Source organism: Thermobia domestica, chromosome 13 (genome assembly GCF_964235325.1).
Source record: "Thermobia domestica chromosome 13, izTheDome1.hap1.1, whole genome shotgun sequence".
NCBI lineage: Eukaryota > Metazoa > Arthropoda > Insecta > Zygentoma > Lepismatidae > Thermobia > Thermobia domestica.
In genome coordinates, this window is record NC_137466.1 from 24,673,534 (window position 1) to 24,696,141 (window position 22,608).

A 22,608-nucleotide genomic window follows, 5' to 3' on the forward strand; every position below is an offset into this window, starting at 1 on the left:
AATAGAGACCTGCACAGGCCGAACTTTTCGGCCCGAACCCAATCCAGCCCGAATATACCTAGGCCCAGCCCAGCCCTGACCCGAAAAGTTTTTGAGATTTTTGGCCTCAGACCGGCCCGGCCCGATAAGTTTTTTAATATTCTTGTCCCAAGCCCGATAAATTTTAAAAGTTTCTGACCCGACCCCGGCCCGACTAAAACATTTAGCTCGAGCCCCAATCTTTCTCAAAATTTAGTATTAAACTTCACTTATTTTCTAAACTCTGGTTTACAACCTGACGCTTGCCTCCCGAAGGTACCATTGCGTCCTAGAACTTTGCCTGTCATCGAGAGAACAGAAACTCAATTTCCTGTAACAAAAATCTAACAATTTATTTTTAGCATAAAGTGAAGATGGCAATATTATTTAGGGACAGGCAAAACTTATCCATCCCTTCTTGTCATAGTTTGGGTTCAGTGAAGGTCAAGGTCAGAGCTCAATTTACCGCGCAATGCCTGCAATCCTCTATTGTGAAAGTGAAGCCGCTGAGCAACACAAACTGTAAATAGCTATTGCATTTTTTGTAACATTTTTCACGGGCACACTTCTTGAACGTTTGGCTTTATTCCAATTATCGTTTAACAAAAGTCAATAATTATTAAAGAATTGCAATTAATCGGCCCCAGCCGGGCCCGACCTGAAGAGAAATCAGTGTCGGCCCGGCCAAGCCCGCCCCGTGCAGGTCTCTAGTTTGGAACGGTATTGCAAAAAGATAGAAATTAAGATGTGATTTCATAAGTAGAAAGAACATTTTTTATCGCCTTATGCAGATACAACCTGTAACATAAAGATCATATATTCAATTTATAGCTCTCTAACTAATTTAGAGAAACATATGAATACGTAGTACTGAATTTAACACGCCATACAAATAGTGATGAGCGCAAGAGTCTTGGTCTTGCAGTTTTTGCAAGAGTCTTGCATGCAAGACCAAGACCAAGACCAGGAATCACGATACAAGACCAAGACCAAGACCAAGTAGTGCAAGACCAAGACCAAGACCAAGACCATGCCTGTAAGACCAAGACCAAGACTCTTGCGCAAGAGTCTTGCACAAATACCGGTTTAGTAGTAAACCATTAACCTCGGGTCCATGGAGTCTCTGGTTCGATTCCAGGTTGCGCCATGTTAACTTTGTTGGTTTACTAACACCTGTACTTGTGTTTTCTCGGGGTTTTCCCATTCCCTCCTAGTTTCTTCATTCCATCATTTCATTCATTTCTCATCATTAACGTTTCCCTATGCCTCGGTGCATAATCGTGCGACGTTAAACTAGATATCTAAACATATTAGTGGTGTTCTTCCAAAACTAAGGAGAAATGTAGTATTGAACATCGTTAATTCCGTCCACCATCGAGCTCATTCGTGGCTAAGTGGTTAGCATACCGGGTTCAATTCCCGGCAGGAGCTCAAGTGGTTCGGATTCCACGTTAATCAGTAGGTCCACGTCTCATATGGCCTCGCTGCTGAACGGGACGTTAAATTCAAAAATCAAATCAAATCAATCCGTACACCATAGGTGCGGACTACACGGGTGTGGCCTTGGCACCTAGGCTCAAGCATTCATTGGAAATTTTTGATGTGTGTTCATGAAATTAATATCGAAATAACATTTTCATAACATTGACACAAACTTAGTGCACCTGACTGCAAGTTTGATTTCATGGGCGGGTGTTTATACGTTGAATAATTGTTTATCAATATAACTTTTAGCCTCCTTATCTATACATCACATCGAGGATTGAGCGATATAACATTATTCAACAATAAATAATCCATATTCTCAAATGAAAGTGATTTTGTACAGTTCTTTTAAATAACTTGGAGTTTGATCCGTTATTTTGTTAAATATAAACTAATTATTTGCTGAGCAAAACTATATATTTTCGTTAAAATTCAACACGTGTTACAGTTTCGCCAACTAACTCTTTGGCTTCATCAGACACTATGTGATACAGGAAAATATGTAGTTTTGCTCAGCAAATAATTAGTTTATATTTAATTATAACAAAGCAAAGCTTCTACTTATGGAAAATATCACGTTATTTTGTATTTCTAATATACAGTAGGCATGCACGTAGCCAGAATTTCGTAATAGAGGGGGTCCGTGACAAATTACTGCGGTTATCACACCAGGGGTTCCATCATTCTAAACTATTTTACTGCAAAGATATATTGGTTCGTTTAGCTAGGATTTCGTAATGAGGGGAGGGGCATGACATGAAATAGTCTGGTTACACACCAGGGGCTCGATCAATCTCAACTATATTACTAGCAGGGGTGTAGCCAGCAGGTTCATGTAGGAGGGGCCCGTCGTTTTTGAAGGGGGGCCAAGCTAAAAAAAAAAGTGTTGCAGTTAGTGTTTTCGAGGCTTGAAAAAAACCGTAAAATTTTGGTTTCCTTCCGGAAAACTAAAACCATTCCTTCTTAAACTTATTATTATTATTATTATTATTATTATTATTTTACTTTTTCTCCATAAATTATATTCCAGATAGTTTTTATTATATATAACCCAGAACCAATGTCCCGGACCAAATGTTATACCTTTGTGCGTAACTATTTCAGTTTAAAGGTTTGTACACAGAACCTATCTACATAAGATTGATTTTCTTTGAAATTGCACTTAATTTCTTTAAGATTTCCCAACAAAAATATTTATTATTCGTGACTAAACAAACATAATTATTTTATTAACAGCTATATCTTCCTGTTTTACACCAAGTAGCATTTTAAAAAGCGAATGAAATTCAAACTGAAAAATTGAATAAAAATTTTGTTTTTCACTAAATTATGATAAAAATATGTTTTATAAAACACGAGATAGAGCATATAAAAATATAAAGTACTTACAAATTAATTTAATACCAATGTTTTATGGTAGCATTTATAGTACCTTGTTAAAACGTTTGCCATTAAACTGTCAAATATAAATCGCAGTAAATTGTGTAATCTGCTGTCACAAAAAAGTATTCCATGCTACTTTCCGATCGGTATAAGGAAGATATACCATCAGCGGCGTAACGAACATTACAAGGTTAGAAGGGGGGGGGGGATGAAACTTGACATTGCCAAGTCTTGATTTTAAAAATTGCCAAGTCTTATTTAAAAAATGAAAATTGTTTCGAAAATCTTAGTCTCGCTTTTACCAACCCTGTGGAAATCTATTACAGCAACCTTATTTTCATATTAGTCTCATTCCATGCCTCGTCTGTGATACGAATACCAACAGCCCTTGTTCCACTTTCGAGTACAATTTTACACCTCAACTCAGGATCATTATCACCATGCACGATGCATAACTGCTAATTTGACAACTTATGGCTAGATTAGGTAATCCGCGTCACCCAATCGTCACGAGAACTCTAAAGCTATAATCTGTTGTAGAAATGCATTTAAAAAACATAGAATAAGGTAGGCTATATTTACTGCTTGTGATACAGAGATACATAATTCACATAAACATTTAATTGAGGGGTTCAGTGAGAGACCAGGCTAACCTGCACACAAATACATCCTTAGATCATCTACTTCATATTTTAAGGACATTTGGTAAAACGCCGGATCTTGTTGGGTAGGGTGCGGAAAAAGGCTCTGGCAGAGAAGTAAGAGAAAGCCTGAGAGAATGTCTTTGTAGAATAATTTTCTACCAAAATGAATAGTGTATGTAGTTAGAGAAGAGAAAAATGCACTATAATATATATTATAATATGAGATTTGATTCTACATTAAATTCATTATTTATTATCGAATTGAAATAGTGAAATTTATTGTGAAAAACAGGGTGCGAAATCTGTGGAGAACAGGGAAATTTCCCCCACCCAATATTTTTGGACAAAATTCCCTCACTGAATCCTTGTTGGTGGGGATAATACACTGAAATAATGTCAGAAGTTTCCAAACTAATTACCGTAATTCATATGTAGTCAACGGGTATTTCATATTTAATTATTAGATGAACTAGTGATCAGCGGTATACTCGTAATACCTAACTTTGTATAGTTTACTACTTCTGGTTGCCCAAATACGTTAACTTTCTGTATCGAAACTTTGAAGCGTAAAAGTGCGCAATTTTTTTTCTTTTTTTAACTCTTCAGCCTTCGTCTCCTCCCACTTCGATTTCATGATTTCACACTCTGATGAAATATATTAAATACCGGCAGGAAAAATACTAATATATAACCTCCCTTTTAGGCACCCCTTCAACCACGCTCCCAGGGCACGTGCCTTGCTCCCTCCCCCATACTTGCGGCCCTGTGAGCTACATAAGTAACATACAGCGGTATATGTAATGCTTTGACTTACAAATGCTATAAAGAAAGGAAGAATTGCAATTTTTATTTAACTTTCGAAAGAAGCAATTACGGGATTAAAAATAAGGTAGAAAAGGCCTTATTACATTTGTATGAAAATGAAGTGAAACACACACCGGTCTATGCTTTCACCCAGCAGACGTATTGTTTTGAACCCCAAAATGTGACTTTTGGAATCTTGCACTTAGGTTCGTTCACAGCGGAAGCGACGAAATTACTTGACTCCAGTGCCGTACCGTGGTAATTCAGCTCTCGGGGGCAGAGTATATGACGGTGCCCCCGTACATATGAGTGAGATCGACAGACCAGCCGCGAAGTGCCACCATGCTTGGCGCAAAGCGGTAGAAAATTTTCAAAATTAAACCCTGCTTTTTCTTGATTTTGAGTACTTTTAATTACTTTTTTCCTTGCATTTTATACAGGTGTACGCACATGCATTTTCCTCCCGAAAGTTTGTACCCCTTTACATCTGCACCCGGGGCGGTCGCTCCACCCCAAGGCACGGCACTGCTTGACATCCATTGTAGCTTTTCTCCCCACCGAACAACACCCCCAGAAATCTACTGTGATACCATTCCCAAAACACATTTTGTTCAATTCTTCCTACTCGAAAAGCCCTGTAAATCGAGTCTTACTGCAAAACAGCTGAAATAATCTATTGTTTTCCTCCATATTAATATGATCACTTTTTTGTTCAAAGGGAAATGTCACACAAAGCAGACACGGTTACACAATATATTCACTTTGCTATCAAAATCTACTTCCCTTTGCTATTTTACTATTGGGAAAAATCTCTTAAATTTGACAAATTTACATACTATACATAGTAAAAAGTTTATACTAACCAGTCATTGCCTTTTCTGTTTTAATAATATTAATTACTCTCTTATTAATCTCCATAATCTGCCTGTTGTCTTGTATAGGCTCTTGTATCAAATGCTTTTGCGTCCAATGCTCTACCTGCAACCGAAACGCTTCTTCTGTCTGTCTTTGTTTTAATTTTGCACGCCACATCTTTTCAGCTTTTGTCAATGGTACAATTTCCCGATTTTTCATTAAAGATTCTTCAAAACGTTTAGGAATATCAGATGAACATATGTGAAGTGTGATCTCTTGCAGAGTCGGATTTAGGTTTAGTGGGACCCTAAGCTGTTGAAGGTAATGGGGCCCTTCACGTGTCCAAGTGAACGTAGGCTCCCTATATACAGAAATGGATAAACTAAAGCGTTTTTCACAGTCCTTTCCGCCTTCCAAAAACAAACCGCGTAACTTGATGTTGTATCACTGCGCGCACTACTATTTGCTGATTGGTGAAGAGGAAATTGTTTAATCTGTTTCCCGCAATATTTCTGCTGCAGCACGTGTATGTATTTCTGCTATTGCGATGTGCATTAGTCGTGTCACTCTCACACCATTGCCGTGATATAGGGCAAAATACCCAATACTATATAATCCCCCTCATTAAGAGCAACTGAACATTGTTATTTTTCACAAACTGTAATTATAGATGAAATTATAATGAGTTATGTCAAATTATCAACTGAACGATAAAGAGATGGCGCTGGTATGTAACAGCAAGCATATTTATCATTATGGGAAATTATTTCTTTTTCATGTATTACCTAAATCATTAAGCATATCCATGAAAAACAGATGGTACTTTTCCTCCTTTAGTTCAATTTATTGATGTGCTTTCTTAGCATGCGAATGTACAAATACTAACAAAGTAAGTAAATAAATATTCTATGAGAACATGAAAATTAGCTATTATAGGTCTTAATTTTCTTCAAGTGAATTGAATAACGTTGATATCGTTTGATTTGCTTTTCTTCTGCACTTATGGGTTTGCCTTGTTTATGTTTAACAGAATAACTCGGAGCAGCAGGTAACTTACTGGCTCTCTTGGGCGACATCTTTAAATTGTGGCGCGCACTTCTTGTGTTTTGTCATTTGTTGTAACAGTTTTTCCTTACAAATTCGATTTTGGTTCAAGATTTCGATCCCATATAGATACATACTTTGAGTCGAAACCTAAATGTTCTTACTGTGTCTTAACAATACATGAATTACCATAATACATTGCATTTGTTGTGTACTATTTGCTCATGGAAGAATAAACTCTTATTAGTCTCAGTTTCAATGTTGCTAACTCATAGTTATTTTAGAGTTTTTCACAAAGAATGGTTGTCAAACAGTTGTGTCGTTTTATGAAAATGGGCTAAGAAAATGAAAAAGAGAAATCAAGTGAACTCGCTGTTCTTATTGAAGATAATAAGTTCCTTATAGTGTTTCAGATCCTTGTTCGACCTTTCCTTAGAGATGAGGAAATAGTCAATTAAAAAGAGAGAGAGAGAGAGAGTATGTGTGTGAGGGAGATAGAGAGAAGTTAAAGAGGATAAGACCTGGTTTAGTGATTCACTACGAAGTAATATGAGGCTAATTTTTTCAGTTATAATTTGTATATCGCCTTTTTAAAATGCGATCAGAATAAATTACCATTTAAAAGATGCAAAAACCGAATATTCAGTGCCAGAAATGAAATAAAGTACAAAGGAATCTTCAACATTTAAGAATTTTTATAATATTGGATAGGAATGTTCATAACTTTTGAGTCATATTTTTCTGTCTGCAGTGAAATTAAGAGGAGGTACTATGTGCATGTTAAATAAAATGTCTTTGTTCCTATGTAGAATCTTAAAAGTTTCTTGGAATTTGTTGAATAAGATGTCGATAGAGTCTTCATACTCTCATGACTGATATTAGTTTATGGCGTAACTTTTCTGTTAGATATCAAATGAAAGGATAAGTCACGAAAATTCAAAATATATTTTATAGGTATTTTATTACATATAACAAAGGAAATAAAATAATAAATTCTCTATTCAATAAATAAGTAAACTCACTACTTTTTAAGTTCTTGCAGAATGAACAATTGCTTGTTCCTAACACTCGCTCGCGTATAATGGAAACGTACAAGGAGCTCAATTTTGAAATGAAATGAAATTTTTCGAGTTTTACGTCCCATGATTATGCAGGCTAGGCTAAAGGAGACGGTGATGATGAAAACATGAATTAAATGTTGTAATGAAGAAAGTGGGAGGAAACTGAAGGACCCAGAGGAAACCCACGCACACGGTGTTTGTCTACCACAAGGTTCACTTGCGCAAACTGGGATCGAACCAGGAACCCCGTGTGCCAGAGGTAAACACTCTACCACTGAGCTACCGCGTCCTGCCAAGAGCTCAATTTTGAATAGAAGTCGTGAGTACAACTGTACATGTTTCAAGATCTGATAATTAACTTCTTTGTGGCTATATGATCCGCGTACCCGTCGTCGGGCGAAAGACCCACGTTCGATTTCCGGAGGAAGTTCATGTAGTTCGGATCACTCGTTCGGCTGTAGGTCCAAATGTCATAGAACCTTGTGTTTAAGGGGACTATAAACTTTAATCCATCCATCCAACCATAGATCTGCTAGTAGGAATACTAAGTCATCATGTAATAGTGGCTCTGAATCCTAACATTTTAGGTAGATTCTCAGCTAGAGGAAACGTTAGGAGTGGGGATAGTAAGTTTTAGTTATAATTTACACTGCCAGAAGGAATCTAACGTTCTGCCCTTCTTTCTTTTGGTACGTGTCTGCGTTTACATAGTAGTTGTAAGATTCAGGAGAGCAGTGCGTACGCCACTGCAAACGAGAGAAAATGATTCCTGATTATCCTATCACAAGCCCATGCCATTTCATTTTTAATCTCATTGTTTTTCCCCATTCAGTTTGTTCATTTCTTAGCACAAAAGTACATATAACATTTTTTGTTTAATTAGTTGGCAACATTTGTGCACTGCAGTCTGCATTGTTTACAAGGGGTGCAAAGCTTCGTGAAAATCAGAATAGTGATATTTTAGGAAGCAGGCTAGCAGAAGGGATACATCATAGTAGCCTACACAACAGGAAGCACTGTTGCTATGTCCTACGTATATTTAAATTTTATTTTATTGATTGGTTTTCTTATACATTGGAAATGGATATCCAGTTTTCTTCAGGTTTTCGGGGCCCCCAAGACAGTGGGACCCTAAGCTTTAGCTTGTTTAGCTTATATGTAAATCCGGCACGAATCACTTGCAACAAGTAAAGAAGCTTTCAACGAATATATCAATTTATTTCAATATAGGAAACTACACAAAATTTATGCCAAGTCTATAAAAGAACTGACAATGATTTGCAGCACGAACAAAGCGGCATTCTTCAAATTGCCAACTAGGTATTTTAATTTGCCAACTTGTAAGAAATTGAAAACTTTGGGGGGCTCCCTCCTAACCCCCTTAACGACGCCCCTGGGTACCACATTTTTCGATCGGTATGGTAAAATAGTATTTTCCATATTATTTTACCGTAAATTATTAATTATATGTATACTTTGTTATTTTTAAATGACTGAAGGGTAATAATCTTACCATGTTGTTTTATAAGCTGGTCATTTGGGGGGCCAAGAACTCATTTGGAGGGCCTGGCCCCGATGGCCCTCCCCATGGCTACACCCCTGATTACTGGCAACATACCCATATTGGTTTGTTAGGACTATTAAATTACGATATGTTAGTAAGTATTTTAATAAAGAACTATGAAGAATCTCGAGTAAAAGCATATAAAAAAGTATTGAAAAAGATATATTCTTTCAATCTTCTTAAGTTCTCCTGAGAGACTACCTGATCGAATCGATTTATCGATCGTCATTTGTAGTCCATAGGATTACCATGAAGCTAGATGAAATTCGGAATGCTCCGTTATGATAATATCCAATTTCAGCTTAACTGTTCCCCCAGTTTCCTCCACACAAAGCTCCTCATAAGAAAGAGTAACCAAACGCTTGCTGTAACTTTACATTTTTAACGCTGATTCTTCTTTTTTCTCGTTTCTTTTTATTTCGTCCTTCCTTAATTTTTTACATTTTTGGTTCCGAAGCAGGGGGGCCCCGACCTCCGGACCCACCCCTTGGCTAAGTGCCTGGGAGTTTACACAAAAAACATAGACAGTTAAGTCGTTTTCAGTTTTCATTCAAATTAAAATATTAAGAATCGTGATTATAATCATTATTATTTTATTTTTTGTCTCTTTCTTGGCCAACATTGCTAAACATATAATCATCATCATAGCTTTCTGTCATTATAGACAGATCACTTACTGCAACTGAGAAGCTTCGATGTACGGTGGTCCTCAGCTGTCTCTTCGTTTTGACGTAGCAATTTTTTGTTTTAATACGTTCCTTCAACTAGAGTCTCCTTCGCCCTTCCCTCTTTTTCCTTCCACCACACCCTCTAGCACGTCACTCATAATACGGTTCTTCCTCAGCCAATGTCCCAACCAGTTCCTCTTCCTTCTCTTAATTACATTTAAATTCTTCTTTTGTTCCCTACTTTTGCTGTTTCTAACACCTTCTCATTCGCTTTCCGTTCAACCCAGCTAATTCTCTCCTTTCTTCTCCATGCCCACGTTTGTATAGTCTCCAATTTTTTTCATCGCTTTTGCGTAATGTACTACCATGAGCAAAATAAATGACGCGTCTCTTTATTTTGAAGTTTTTTGAAAATATCTCCGTTTTCTTTATATGTTCGAAATTTCGGAAGGTTTCCCCAGCAGGACAGGTTAATAACAAACCCGTTTTTAATATTTGTGTTAGATATTAGCTTAAAATAAAGAAATTAGAAGCAAAAAACATTAAATCGACAGAAATCTCGAGAATTACCAACTCTGCTAAAGTGGGAAATTTTCAAGAACGCGAGGGAATTCTGCAGTTCAACACGAAGCAGCGACATCTATGTCATTGAGAGAAGCGTGGATTAGATCTACAAACGAAAATTTTAACGAAATATTTCTAGTATGTCTTATTATATGCATTATCAGCGAACTCCAAATATATGAATCTATGCTAAGTATTAACGTATAGATAGTGCAAATAGTGGAAATTACCTATGGAAAAAGACGAATTGTTAGCCCAATCGTAATGAAAAATCGTCTTTACTGTAGAACAGGTTCAGCTTACGTAAGAGAGCAAATAGCTCAGTTAGGTAAAGCAACGACTTTATATACCGAAAGTAGACGGTTCGAATCCCGTGGAAGTACTGTTGTCATTTTTATCACTAAGGTTATTTTATTTATTTTTTATTTGGGAAAGAATCAAATTGTAACATATGTGTAAAACTCATGACGATACCAAAAAAAAAAAAAAAAGAGAAAATATCGTCGCATTTGTATTAGTGTCTCTGATTTTTGTTTGCAAACAGTTTCGTAATTATTTACCCTGTGCTCACTGATGCATAACGAATGTTTTCCAGTAAATGTTAATTCTAATTTGGAGAATTTTATAGTTTTACAATGTTTCTCACTACATAGTCTTCTATCTACGTGTTTGGATATTTTGATAACAGATTTCCCTATTAAATGTTTAATTTTCTCTATAAATATTTGTCTTAAATTGAAATTGTTTTGAATTTACTACATAAGCAAAGTTGCCCGAAGGAGGGGAGCTCAAGTAATGGATATTCTACGTAAAAGCAACCTATTGTAGAATGATGATGCTTCTTACTTTCAGCACATAATCTTAACGTTAGAGAGTCAGAGAGAGAAAAATCCTGGTTTTTCCTCCTCTATGACCACCCATCTTAAACCTCTACATATCATTGTTCGTCTCACATAATTTCGGCTCTCCAAAGACATTCATATTTTTATTATTATTATTATTATTATTATTATTATTATTATTATTATTATTATTATTATTATTATTATTAATGAATATGCCACCCTTACATAATGTTGTAACTTTACATATCTTAGTTTAAAGTGCTTTCTTTAGTAATAATTTGAGCAACCACGTCACAAAATTTAAAATGTATAAGGGGGCACGACGTTTTATTTCCCCTCCTCTCTTTTCAGCACCCTCCAACAGAGGTATATAATTTCTGAGAAGCAGGGCAGACAAAATGAATAAGAAATATATTTAGAGCATCCTTTCCTCCTTCGTGAATGTAATATCACGTAGCATTTTTTATTCTACTGAAGACGACCCTAGGCCGTTATGGTTAGGTAACAAAAGAAATACCTAATATATTTATAGCGCCCCTTATCTGTAATATTACCTCTTCTTTATTTGTTCAAGGCTTCCCTACACAACCAAGGGTGACAAAAAGAATAGGAAAAGTGTCTAAAGATTACAAAAGACTTTATATTTTGTCAGAAACAAGGCAGTATATACACAACATTGCTTTCGTTAACAAGTGTTTCACCCTTGAGTCGCTTATAAAATTAGGCAGAATAACTTTTGCCGATCATTGTTCTAGAGGGATTTGTCCAGGATGGTTTGGTGTCGAGCTAATAACGATGAGTATGTTTATTTACATCACTGTTAAAGAAATAGCAAACTTTCTGAAAGGAACTTACTTAGGAAACAGATCTTCCTTCTACTTAGCCAGAGCCCACTCTGAAAAATTGCATCTGGCATTCTGAGTGAAAGTTCTATGGGACTATTAGAAAAATATATTCCCGTTTTCACGCTGATGGTAGAATTTCTTAAATAGTTATTGAATTACGTTCGAAGGGTAGGCGTAAATAGCGCCCCCGCAACAATGTGGCGTGGGGACCGCACAAGCTGCAAGGCCAAAAAATATACAGAAAGTACGCAGGGGCGGAGCAGGCCAAATTTTCACACGGGCAAAGTGACTTTTTGGCGCCCTTCCCCCAGTAGTAGCCTATATTTTACATTTTATCATAGTGTTTTTTTAATAGTTTAAACCAGGAGCGTCATTTCAGATTTTGCTTTGGGGGGGGCAAGACCTCTTGATATAAGTAAAATTTCGCGTTTTTCACTGATTTACTACTATTCTAATGATAAAATCTATATACATCTCAAACTCACGGGGGGCAAATGCCCCTCCCTGCCCTCCCTAAATGACGCCCCTGTTTTAAACCCATTTTCAAAAAGAAATCCATTACCTAGGAAAACTTCACAAAGAATATGGCCCGCTATAAACAATACCAACTCCACCCCCCCTGGTCTAGTGGGTAGCACGCCTGCCTTCTGTGGTACCGGGTCCAATTCCCGGTGGGTTACTGTTGAACGATAAAAGTGGTTCGGATTCCACTATAATTAGTATCCACATCTCCCTTGCCCATTAAGGCATAACCGTGGAACGCTAAACTGAAGCAAACAAACAAACAATACTTAATTCCCGGCACTCTTTATTCTACATGCCATCTCTCAATTTTTCGATACAGCCCCCTTAGTAATGAAACTCTCTTCTTCCATAGTGAAATGGAAAAAGATCATATAATTGCCACTACTTTACAAGAATATAAACCAAAAACGTCAGTAGAAAGCACATTATAAAATTTACTTTTTGATGCTCGTTTTGGTGCCCCTCTTTCTCTGGCGCCCCGGGCAGTCGCCTGGCCCTTAGCCCGCCCTTGAAAGTACGGACGCATAACTAAGGACTGCGGAGGAGAGGTTAACCTTCATGTTATGCCACTGGTTTGACGTGTTTGAAATGTTCAGTAGGTGATCAGTTGGTGAAATAATTTCGACGGTTACTGATGTTTAAAGTTTAGCTAAGACAAAGCTACCTAATCAAATACATTTGATATCGCTATGTCACAATTTGATTTTTCCTCACATAAAAAAGATAAAAACAATAGTAATAAAAACCCTTACTCGTACTGGGCTCCTAACTAACTAACAACCTAATTCTTACAGACTAGTTGCTCTGACCAACTGAGTTTCGATTTCTTACGCGAAAGAAGTCTGTTATATTAAGAGGCATGCTTTTCATTATCAAAACTGTTCGAAGCAATACGAACATGGCTTAAGAACAGAGACGGAACTGAATTACCACTTGATTGACCTTGAGGGCAAATCACCAAAGCGTAGCTATAAATGTAAGTTCAGCATGCATTTCTCTGGAGTTGTGTTCAGTATTCCTATCTGCCAATCATGCTTGTTCGTAGGAGTAATATGTTACAAACCTAACCTTTCGATAGAGCACAATGACAGAGAATCAAAATTAATGAATTCTTGCCCTTGTGAACTTGGGATACCACCATGTGCAATAAAACTGCCGCGTCTTCTGAAGTGATATTTTATCGAAAATAACTCGTTTTCCTTTATATATCCGAAGTTTTTGAGGGTTTCAAAATGAGGAAACGTTACTGACAAACAAGGACGCATTTAGGGGTGGGTCCAGGTGGTCCGGACTCCCCTCTGAAATCCCAACTTCTCTGTAAATTTAGTCTAAATTTAAGGATTATCTTTTAAATTTTATTATAACTTATCCTAATATTGAAGTCGGACGTCTCCCGAAATAAATTACTGCATACGTGCCTGTTGACAATTTTCAATATATTCCTTAAATAAGTAAAATAACTAAATTAGGAGCAAAAAGCTTCAACACGGACTAACTTTTGTCCACTGCCAATATTGTTAGAAGGGATATTAATAGCAAAAACTGCTAGGCAATGCTGAACGTTGGAACTTCACTCCGAACAGCAAGCTTATTATTGAGAACTACATATGAAACATTTTATCAAAACTTATCTAGCTTTTACCTGGCATGAAATTATTATATACTCCAAAATTCACTCTCCTAAAATGTGTATCTAAAGATTGCTCTACGTATCTACGAAGCAATGAAAATTATTTATCGAAATATGTGAGCAGGGAATTCTAACAGCCAGCCATTTTATTTAAATCGTAGTAAACCCTGTAACCGGGCGTTAACGTGAAGACAAAGCTTGGTCCATTGGTAAAGTGTTGGAAGAATATAAACCTCAATGTTCGTAGGTTCGAATCTATCCACTCACCATAACATTTTGTTCTTATGTGTAACGATGAAATAAGAAAGAAAAAATGTATAACCGTTAAGACAAAACTTCAACCAAGTCTGAAGAGAACAATACTAAAATAGTAATACAATAACGTCAACCAAAAATTATTTCATGTAGCGTTTGGACGAAATTACAGCTGTTAACAATTGCAGAAATAAAAACAGGCTGTAATGCAGTCTAGACTTCTGAATGCATTTACTTCCTGAAAACTTCCGTCTCGTCATTGGTATGCCGTTAATCATTGTAAAACCTTTCAATTGGAAGTGAAATGACACAAACTAAAACAGTTTTAAATCAATAAATGTAAAAGTAGGTGTCTTTTATCTGTAGTTTTGAGTTCCTTTTACTTTGAAGTGACAAATGAGAGAAGAAAGTATGGTGTTCGAAAAAAAATCAAATTTGAGATTTCAACGAATTTACACGTATTATAGCCCCTAACACCGAAAAAGTTATTTTTCGATACATGTCCATCAGTTCGTCCGTCCGTTCGCTACACTTTTCTGTGCACTCGCCTAGAAGCCATACCGTTCAACTTATCTGCACCAAATTTTAGTTTAAGATTTTCATAGTATTTCCTATAGTTTTTTTATTTCCCTCCTACTCCCAAAACAAGGGTAGTTTCCTGTACGATGAAAATAAAAAAAAAAGATATTTTCTCATAACTGGCTCTAACGATCTTGTTTTCTTTTTTTTTTTATAAATCAATATTTAATTAGCAACCCTATTTTGTGGTATAAGGCATTTATCTGAGAAAAATCTACAAGGGGTAGTTTATACTAAGGGGGTGAGTTTTTTCTCAGTGATTTTCTCAAAATGGACTCAAATGTTTTCGTTCATATTTCATAAATAAAGATTTCATTAATAACTTATCAATATGGCATAACTCGTTTGTCCTAAAAAAATGCGAGGGGTAGTTTATTCTTGGTGGAGTATTGTCTGGGCGATTTTCTCAAAAACGACTCAAAAGAGTTTATTCATATTTCAAAAATAAATATTTCGTTAATAACCGAACAATATTGCAAAACTCGTTTATCCTGAAAAATTATGCGAGGGGTAGTTTACTCTTGGGGGTGTTTTTCCTCCACGGTTTTCTCAAAAATGAGTCAAGCAATTTTGTTCGTACTCAGAAATAAACATTTCATTAAAAACCTAGTAATATGGAATAACTCGCTTACCCTGAAAGAATCCTCAAGAGATAGTTTATTCGGGGAGTTATTTTTCCCTCACGATTTTCTCAAAAATTACTCGGACAATTTTATTGATAATTCATAAATAAGTATTTCATTAATAACCCTATATTTTAGTATAAGTCATTTCTATGAAAAACAATTACAACGGATAGTTTATTTTTGGGGTCAAGGTTTTTTCCCCGACAATTTTCTCGAACGACAGGCGATTTTGTTCAAATTTCGCAAATAAATATTTCATTAATAACCAAAAGTATATTCTTAACTCATTGTTCGAAACAATTCACAAGAGGTAGGTTACTCCTGACGTGTTCTTTTTGAACGACTTTCTCAAAGTGACTCATTTGAATTTTTTTCATATTTCATAAACAATGATTCCAGTAATTGGTCTATTATATGTCTAATGAAAATGTGCTCAAAGTGTGAGTTAGTTTTGTAGTATGGATTTTCTTCAATCGAAGTTTTTTATTCGATAATCTGACATTCGATGTATTTGAATAATACGATAATTTTATTCGTATTATCCAAATACACACTTCAGTAACAACTGCGGCCTAACACAGTTAAGAAATTGAATTGAAAAAGTTTAGTGCGGTGGCCCTGTAATTGAATATTTTTTTAGAAACTCCCTAGCTTTTTGTGGTAAACTCAGGCTTTTCTTTTTCGAGCGACAAAAGAGAGAAGAAAATATAGTGATTGTGAAAATAATATCAAATTCAGATTTCAACAGATTTACATGTTTCATGGCGTCTACATACCGAAAATGTGAATTTTCGACACCCGTCCTTCCGGTCCGTCCGTTCGGCACACTTTTATATGCACTCGCCTAGAGGCCATACCGTTCAACTTATCTACACCAAATTTTAAACTTAGGGTTTACTTAGTATTCTTACAGGAGCTTTTCCATTTTTTCCTACCACCTAAAATAAGTGTGGTTTACAAACAGCCGAAAATCGAAAAACGCTATTTTCTCAAAAATGGTTTTAACAATTTTGTTTATTTTTCATTAATCAATATTTTATTAACAACCCTATATTGCAGTATCAGATATTTCTCTTAGAAAAATTTACGAGGGGTAGTTTATTCTTGGAGGTGACTTTTTCTCGACGATTTTCTCAGAAAAGACCCTGGCGAATTTTGTACACACTTCATAAATAAATATTTGACCTTACAACATGATATAAGTCAATTGACCTGAAAAATATATGAGTAGTAGTTTATTCTTGGACTTGAATTTATTCCCAGTGAGTTTCTCAAACACGACCAGTTGGCAACCCTGTATCTCGACAAAGAAGCTGAATTCGAAAACTGCAAGAGGACCATTTGTCTCCTTTTGATGTCACGAATCACCTCCCGAAGTTTGTGGACTTCTTTCAGGTTCACCCTTAATGAAGCTTCTTTTCGAAAAGTTAACTATTAACTTTAGGCATTGTTTATCTTTTTTTAAATCACAAATGTCGTTATTAATTTTAAGGCAGAGAACTACTTCTGAGAGAATAGATCTTGAAAAATAATTTTAAAACTTAGACTTTTGTTTTCGAGACATTCCAGACAAGACGAGACATTTTACAAGCTATCTCGTGTCCAAAACATTTGCCTAGTATTATCTTGGATGTCACAAAGCGCGTCTTGTTTCTTTCTCGAGACATGTCTTATCTCGTGCGCATTCGTTAACACTTGGGAAGGATTATCTTTCTACTCAAAGCATTGTTTTTATAATGGTTGCATATTTATGATAATTGCTGTCCACATAAATTACAGTCCTTTCAGTTGAATTAATTTTTATTATTATTATTATTGAAATTGCAATGTCTAGTTTAACGTTGGACGATTATGCACCTATGCTAAGGGAGAATGATGATGAATGAAATGGTGAAATGAAGAAAGTGGGAGGAAAATGGAAAATCTCAAGAAAACACATACCCATGCACACGGTATTTGTCCACCTCAAATTTCACTTGGTACGAAGTGGAATCGAGCCACGGACCCCCTGCACCAAAGGTCCCTGCAATGCTTTATTATTATTATTATTATTATTATTATTATTATTATTATTATTATTATTATTAATAATAATAATAATAATAATAATAATAATAATAATAATAATAATAATAATAATAATAATAATAATAATAATAATAATTGAAGCGAGCTTAACGAGTTTCAACCGTACGACTCAACCAACGTTTGGGTGCCTGTTCGTTCGTCTGCTCCTCTCATAAAAGACATTTCATTTTAATGAAACTAGTAAGTGCCTTCTTTTAGCTCTGCGAAGTAACTATTGCTTGGAATATGAATCTGCAAAACATAAGAGGTAAAATTAACCAAATGGTGCAAGTTTCCACTTATATATACAAAACAATTTTGCAATATCAACTACGTGAATCTTGTCCCATAAAGAAGCCGAAACCCCTACACCGAAGAGCCCTCCGAGATTTGATCATTGTCCACACGGACTGAAATTGTCATTTGAAGCCAAGACTTTAATATGAAGCCAATAATTTCTTTAAAATAGACGGAAAATTCGGAAGTTATAAGCATTTTCATATTTTTGCCTTTTCCCATAAGGGAGCCGTAGCCCCCTATACTGAAGACCCCCCCGGAGATTTGATCATTGTCCACTCGGACTGAGTTTGTCATTTGGAACCAACACTTTAATACGAAGCAAAATATTTCTTTAAAATAGACGAAAAATTCGAAAGTTATAAACATGTTAATAATTTTGCCTTTTCTCATAAGGGGGCCGTATTAGCCTACACTGAAGAGCCCCACGAGATTTGATCATTGACCACTTGGACTGAAATTCTCATTTGAAACCAAAACTTTAATATGAATCCAAAAATTAAACTTTTACATCAATTTAAACTGACTGGGTTCCGGATCCCCCCAATATTGTTTAGTTTAGTTAAGTGGTAATTTGTGACAGCTTCACATCATCAAAAGAATGTTTCACTTCCCCTCCCCTCCCCCAGGAGTTCGTGCTGGATCCACCACTGGAATCAATAGACACTCTTCCTATTCTTTTTGTCACCCTTGATTGTGTAGGGGCTCCCTCGTACAAATAAAGAAGCGGTAATATTACAATCAAGGGGCGCTATATATTAGGTATTTTTTTAGTTACCTACCCCTAACCGCACAGGGCCATCTTTCGTAGACTAAAAAATATTACATGATATTCCAATCATGAAAGGGGAGAGGATGCTGTAAATATATTTCTTATTCATTTTGTCTGTCCTGCTTATCAAAAATTACTTTCTGTTGGAAGGCTACTGAAATGAGAGGGGCAAAATAAAAAGTCGTACCCCCTCCTACATGGTTGCTCAAATAAGTACTAAAGAAAGCATTTTAAACTAAGATATTTAAGATTTAAACTAGGAAACTAAGATATCCTACATTATGTGAGGATGGCATATTCAGGATTAGGATTATTATTATTATTATTATTATTATTATTATTATTATTATTATTATTATTATTATTATTATTATTATTATTATTATTATTTGAATGTTTTTGGAGCACCGAAATTTTGTGAGACGAACAATGATATGTAGAGGTTTAAGATGGGTGGTCATAGAGGAGGAAAAACCAGGATTTTTCTCTGTCTGACTCTCTAACGTAAAGATTATATGCTGAAGGTAAGAAGCATCATCATTCTACAATAGGTTGCTTTTACGTAGAATATCAATTACTTGAGTTCTCCTCCTTCGGTCTACTTACCTTATGTAGTAAATTCAAAACAATTTCAATTCAATACAAATACATTGTAAAACTTTTCCGTAATTAAACATCTAGGGAAAATTAAACATTTAATAGGGAAATCTGTTATCAAAATATCCAAACACGTAGATAGAAGACTATCTAGTGAGAAATATTGTGAAACTTTATAAAATTCTCCAAATTAGAATTAACATTTACTGGGAAACATTCGTTATGCGCCAGCGAGCATATGGTGAGCAGTGAGCACAGGGGAAATAATTACGAAACTGTTTGCAAACAAAATTAGGGACGCTAATGCAAGTGCGACAACAGCATTTTTTCTTTTTTTGGTATCGTCATGAGTTTTACACATACGTTACAATTTGATTCTTTCCCAAATAAAAAAATAAAAAAAATAACCGTAGTGTAGTGATAAAAATGATAACGGCACTTCCACGGGATCGAACCCGCTACCTTCAGCATACAGACTCGTTGCTTTAACTAACTGAGCTATTTGTTTTTTTACGTGAACTGAGCCTCTTCCGGTAAAGACGATATTTCATTACGATCGTCCTACCAATTCGTCCTTTTCCATAGATAATTTCCACTATTTGCTCTATCTTTATGTTAATACTTAGCATATATTCATATATTTGGAGTTTGCAGATAATGCATATAATAAGACATACTAGAAATATTCGTTAAAAGTTTAGTTTGTAGATTTAATCCACATTTCTCTCAATGACATAGATGTCGCTGCTTCGTGTTGAAATGCAGAATTCCCTCGTGTTCTTGAAAATTTCCCACTTTAGCAGAGTTGGTAATTCTCGAGATTTCTGTCGATTTAATGTTTTTTGCTTCTAATTTCTTTATTTTAAGCTAATATCTAACACAAATATTAAAAACGGGTTTGTTATTAACCTGTCCTGCTGGGGAAACCTTCCGAAATTTCGAACATATAAAGAAAACGGAGATATTTTCAAAAAACTTCAAAATAAAGAGACGCGTCATTTATTTTGCTCATGGTAGTACATGTTTCTGTCCTATATAGTACATATTGGAATCAGTAAAACAAATTCTCAATACAAAGATTAGCTAATTGTGGTTGAAAAAATATCTGACGCCTTTAGAATGTAAAAATAATTTGTCAATTCATCATATTTCAGAAATCTTTGCCGTCTTGATTTTCTTTCATACGTCTCGGGGGTAGCCTCTCCAGTTTGGGACTCAGTGCAATATTGGATCCGTTAAAAATATGAAAAGATTACGAAACGTTTTGATAAGTAGTGAAGTGTGGGCAATCATTGAAAAAAAAATAAAGATGATCGCCTATGTTGTACACTATCATCATACGTACACGAAGGTAAATTATACAGTATTACATTTAGAAACATACACTGTATTTCCGTTACTATTGGCGCATTGTAGAATTTATTATCCCTCATGTGAAAAACAAAAGATTTCTTAGAAGTAAGACTTGCAAGACTCTTGCAAGCAAGACCAAGGCCAAGACCAAGACTGGGTACGCAAGACCAAGACCAAGGGTTCCAGTGCAAGACCAAGACCAAGACCGGATGTGCAAGACCAAGACCAAGACAAAGACCACCCGGGTCTTGGTCTTGGTCTTGCAATTGCTCATCACTACATACAAATCTAACAGAATCTATCTCTGTGGTCACAATGTTCGCTGACCACTATGACTCTGTGGTCGCGGGTTCATTTCCGAGTCCTGTAGCGGCACTTGCCTTGAAAATAGAATCAACTAGTACTTCAGATCCCGCTTTAACCATTGTCCTTCAAGCACGGATATATCCATATAAAGAAGTTAAAGCAAATAATACGATTACGGATATATCCTAACATGAATTTAGCATAGGTAATAACATATTTCATGTGATTTATGCTATTTATGTATATGGAATATTTCCTTATATACGAAAAGTGATACACACACACACACACAAAAAAAACGGAACTATTCCCATAAATCAGTGTACTTACAGAATTAGTTCTCCGCAATGTTATCACCTACAAAGTAGTTCCCTTCAGCATTCACATACTTCTGCATTCGATGGTGCTATTGCTCCTAACATTTCTGGAACTCAGTTTTTGGAAGGCTCCCTAGGAGCTTCTTCATTTTCGCCTGAACTTCTTTAACTGAGGTAAAATGATTTCCCTTAATACAAGACTTAACTTTAGGAAATAAAAAGTCACAGTGGGCCAAATCAGATGAATAAAGCAGATACTTCATCATAGTAATATTTTTCCTGGGCAGAAACTGCTTCATAGATAGGTCCTCACGAACTGGTGCATGTCATGGTGCAACAGCTATCACTCCACAACTGTGGCCTCATTTCCCTAATTATTTTACAAAATCTTTTCAGTACCTCAATGTAGTAGTGCTGATTAATAGTTTGACAAGTGGGAACCCACTCAATCATTACAACTCTGCTAATGTCGAAGAAGACAAGCAACATTGCCTTGAATTTTGGTCTTGAGGTGCTAGTTTTTCTTGATCTTGGGAATTTTGAACATTTCCACCAGCGACTGGCGTTTACGAATAAGCAAAAATAACCCATTCTTGATTAAATTTGACCTTAAGTACTTTTAAATGCATTTTCAAATGAAGTTTGATACAGATCAATATATTTAATTGGGTTTGGTAGTATTGCCTTCCGCTCAGAACGTAAAGAATTAACTTCCTGTTTATCTGTGAATTTTCTTAGAATATTTTAACCAAAGAAGCAAAGTCCGACACAGAACGACATATTTGACTGGTTTTTCCCTGGCCATTTAAGGCTATTGAGAGAAATAAACTTATTTCTTCATAAACAAGCTATGTTACATTCAGATGGAAGTACATGGTTGGTTTTCATGTATTTTGACTAGTTTCGGACTTCAGTTTGAAAAGTGAACTTCCTGTTTTATCTTTGCAATTGTATTTCACTAAATATTTTAACCAAACAAATTATGTTGTTTGTTAAAATTAGTGCACTTAGGCAACGGAGCATCGCCTGCTTTAATTTGCCATTTAAACGAGAACCTTTCGGGAACAGTTCTTTTAACAACCATCTGTATGCATGGAAACTCGATACCATTGACTGTTACTATGGTAACGGCGGGATCCGTGTCATAGTAACCGTGCACTTGACAGCCAGAAGCATGAGAAAAATATATTTCCCCTTGTAGTTTAGGAATCCATTGAACGCTTATGCTTACATTTTACACATTAAGTATCAGTTGTTTCCTGTATTGTTTGATTTTGGATGTGAATTCGAGTGCACAATATTATTTGCAATGTTTATTTATTCGAGAAACAACTACATTTTTGTAATATAAAAAGATAAAGAAAAAATAATCATGTTTTAAAAATTCAACCCAATCTGACGTTTTAAGCGTCCGTGTAGACCAACAAAGTAAATTCACTGTTGCGCATTGCTAACACAGTGTTAATGCCGCGTTTATTCCAATCTTAAGCTTGAAATACGTAAC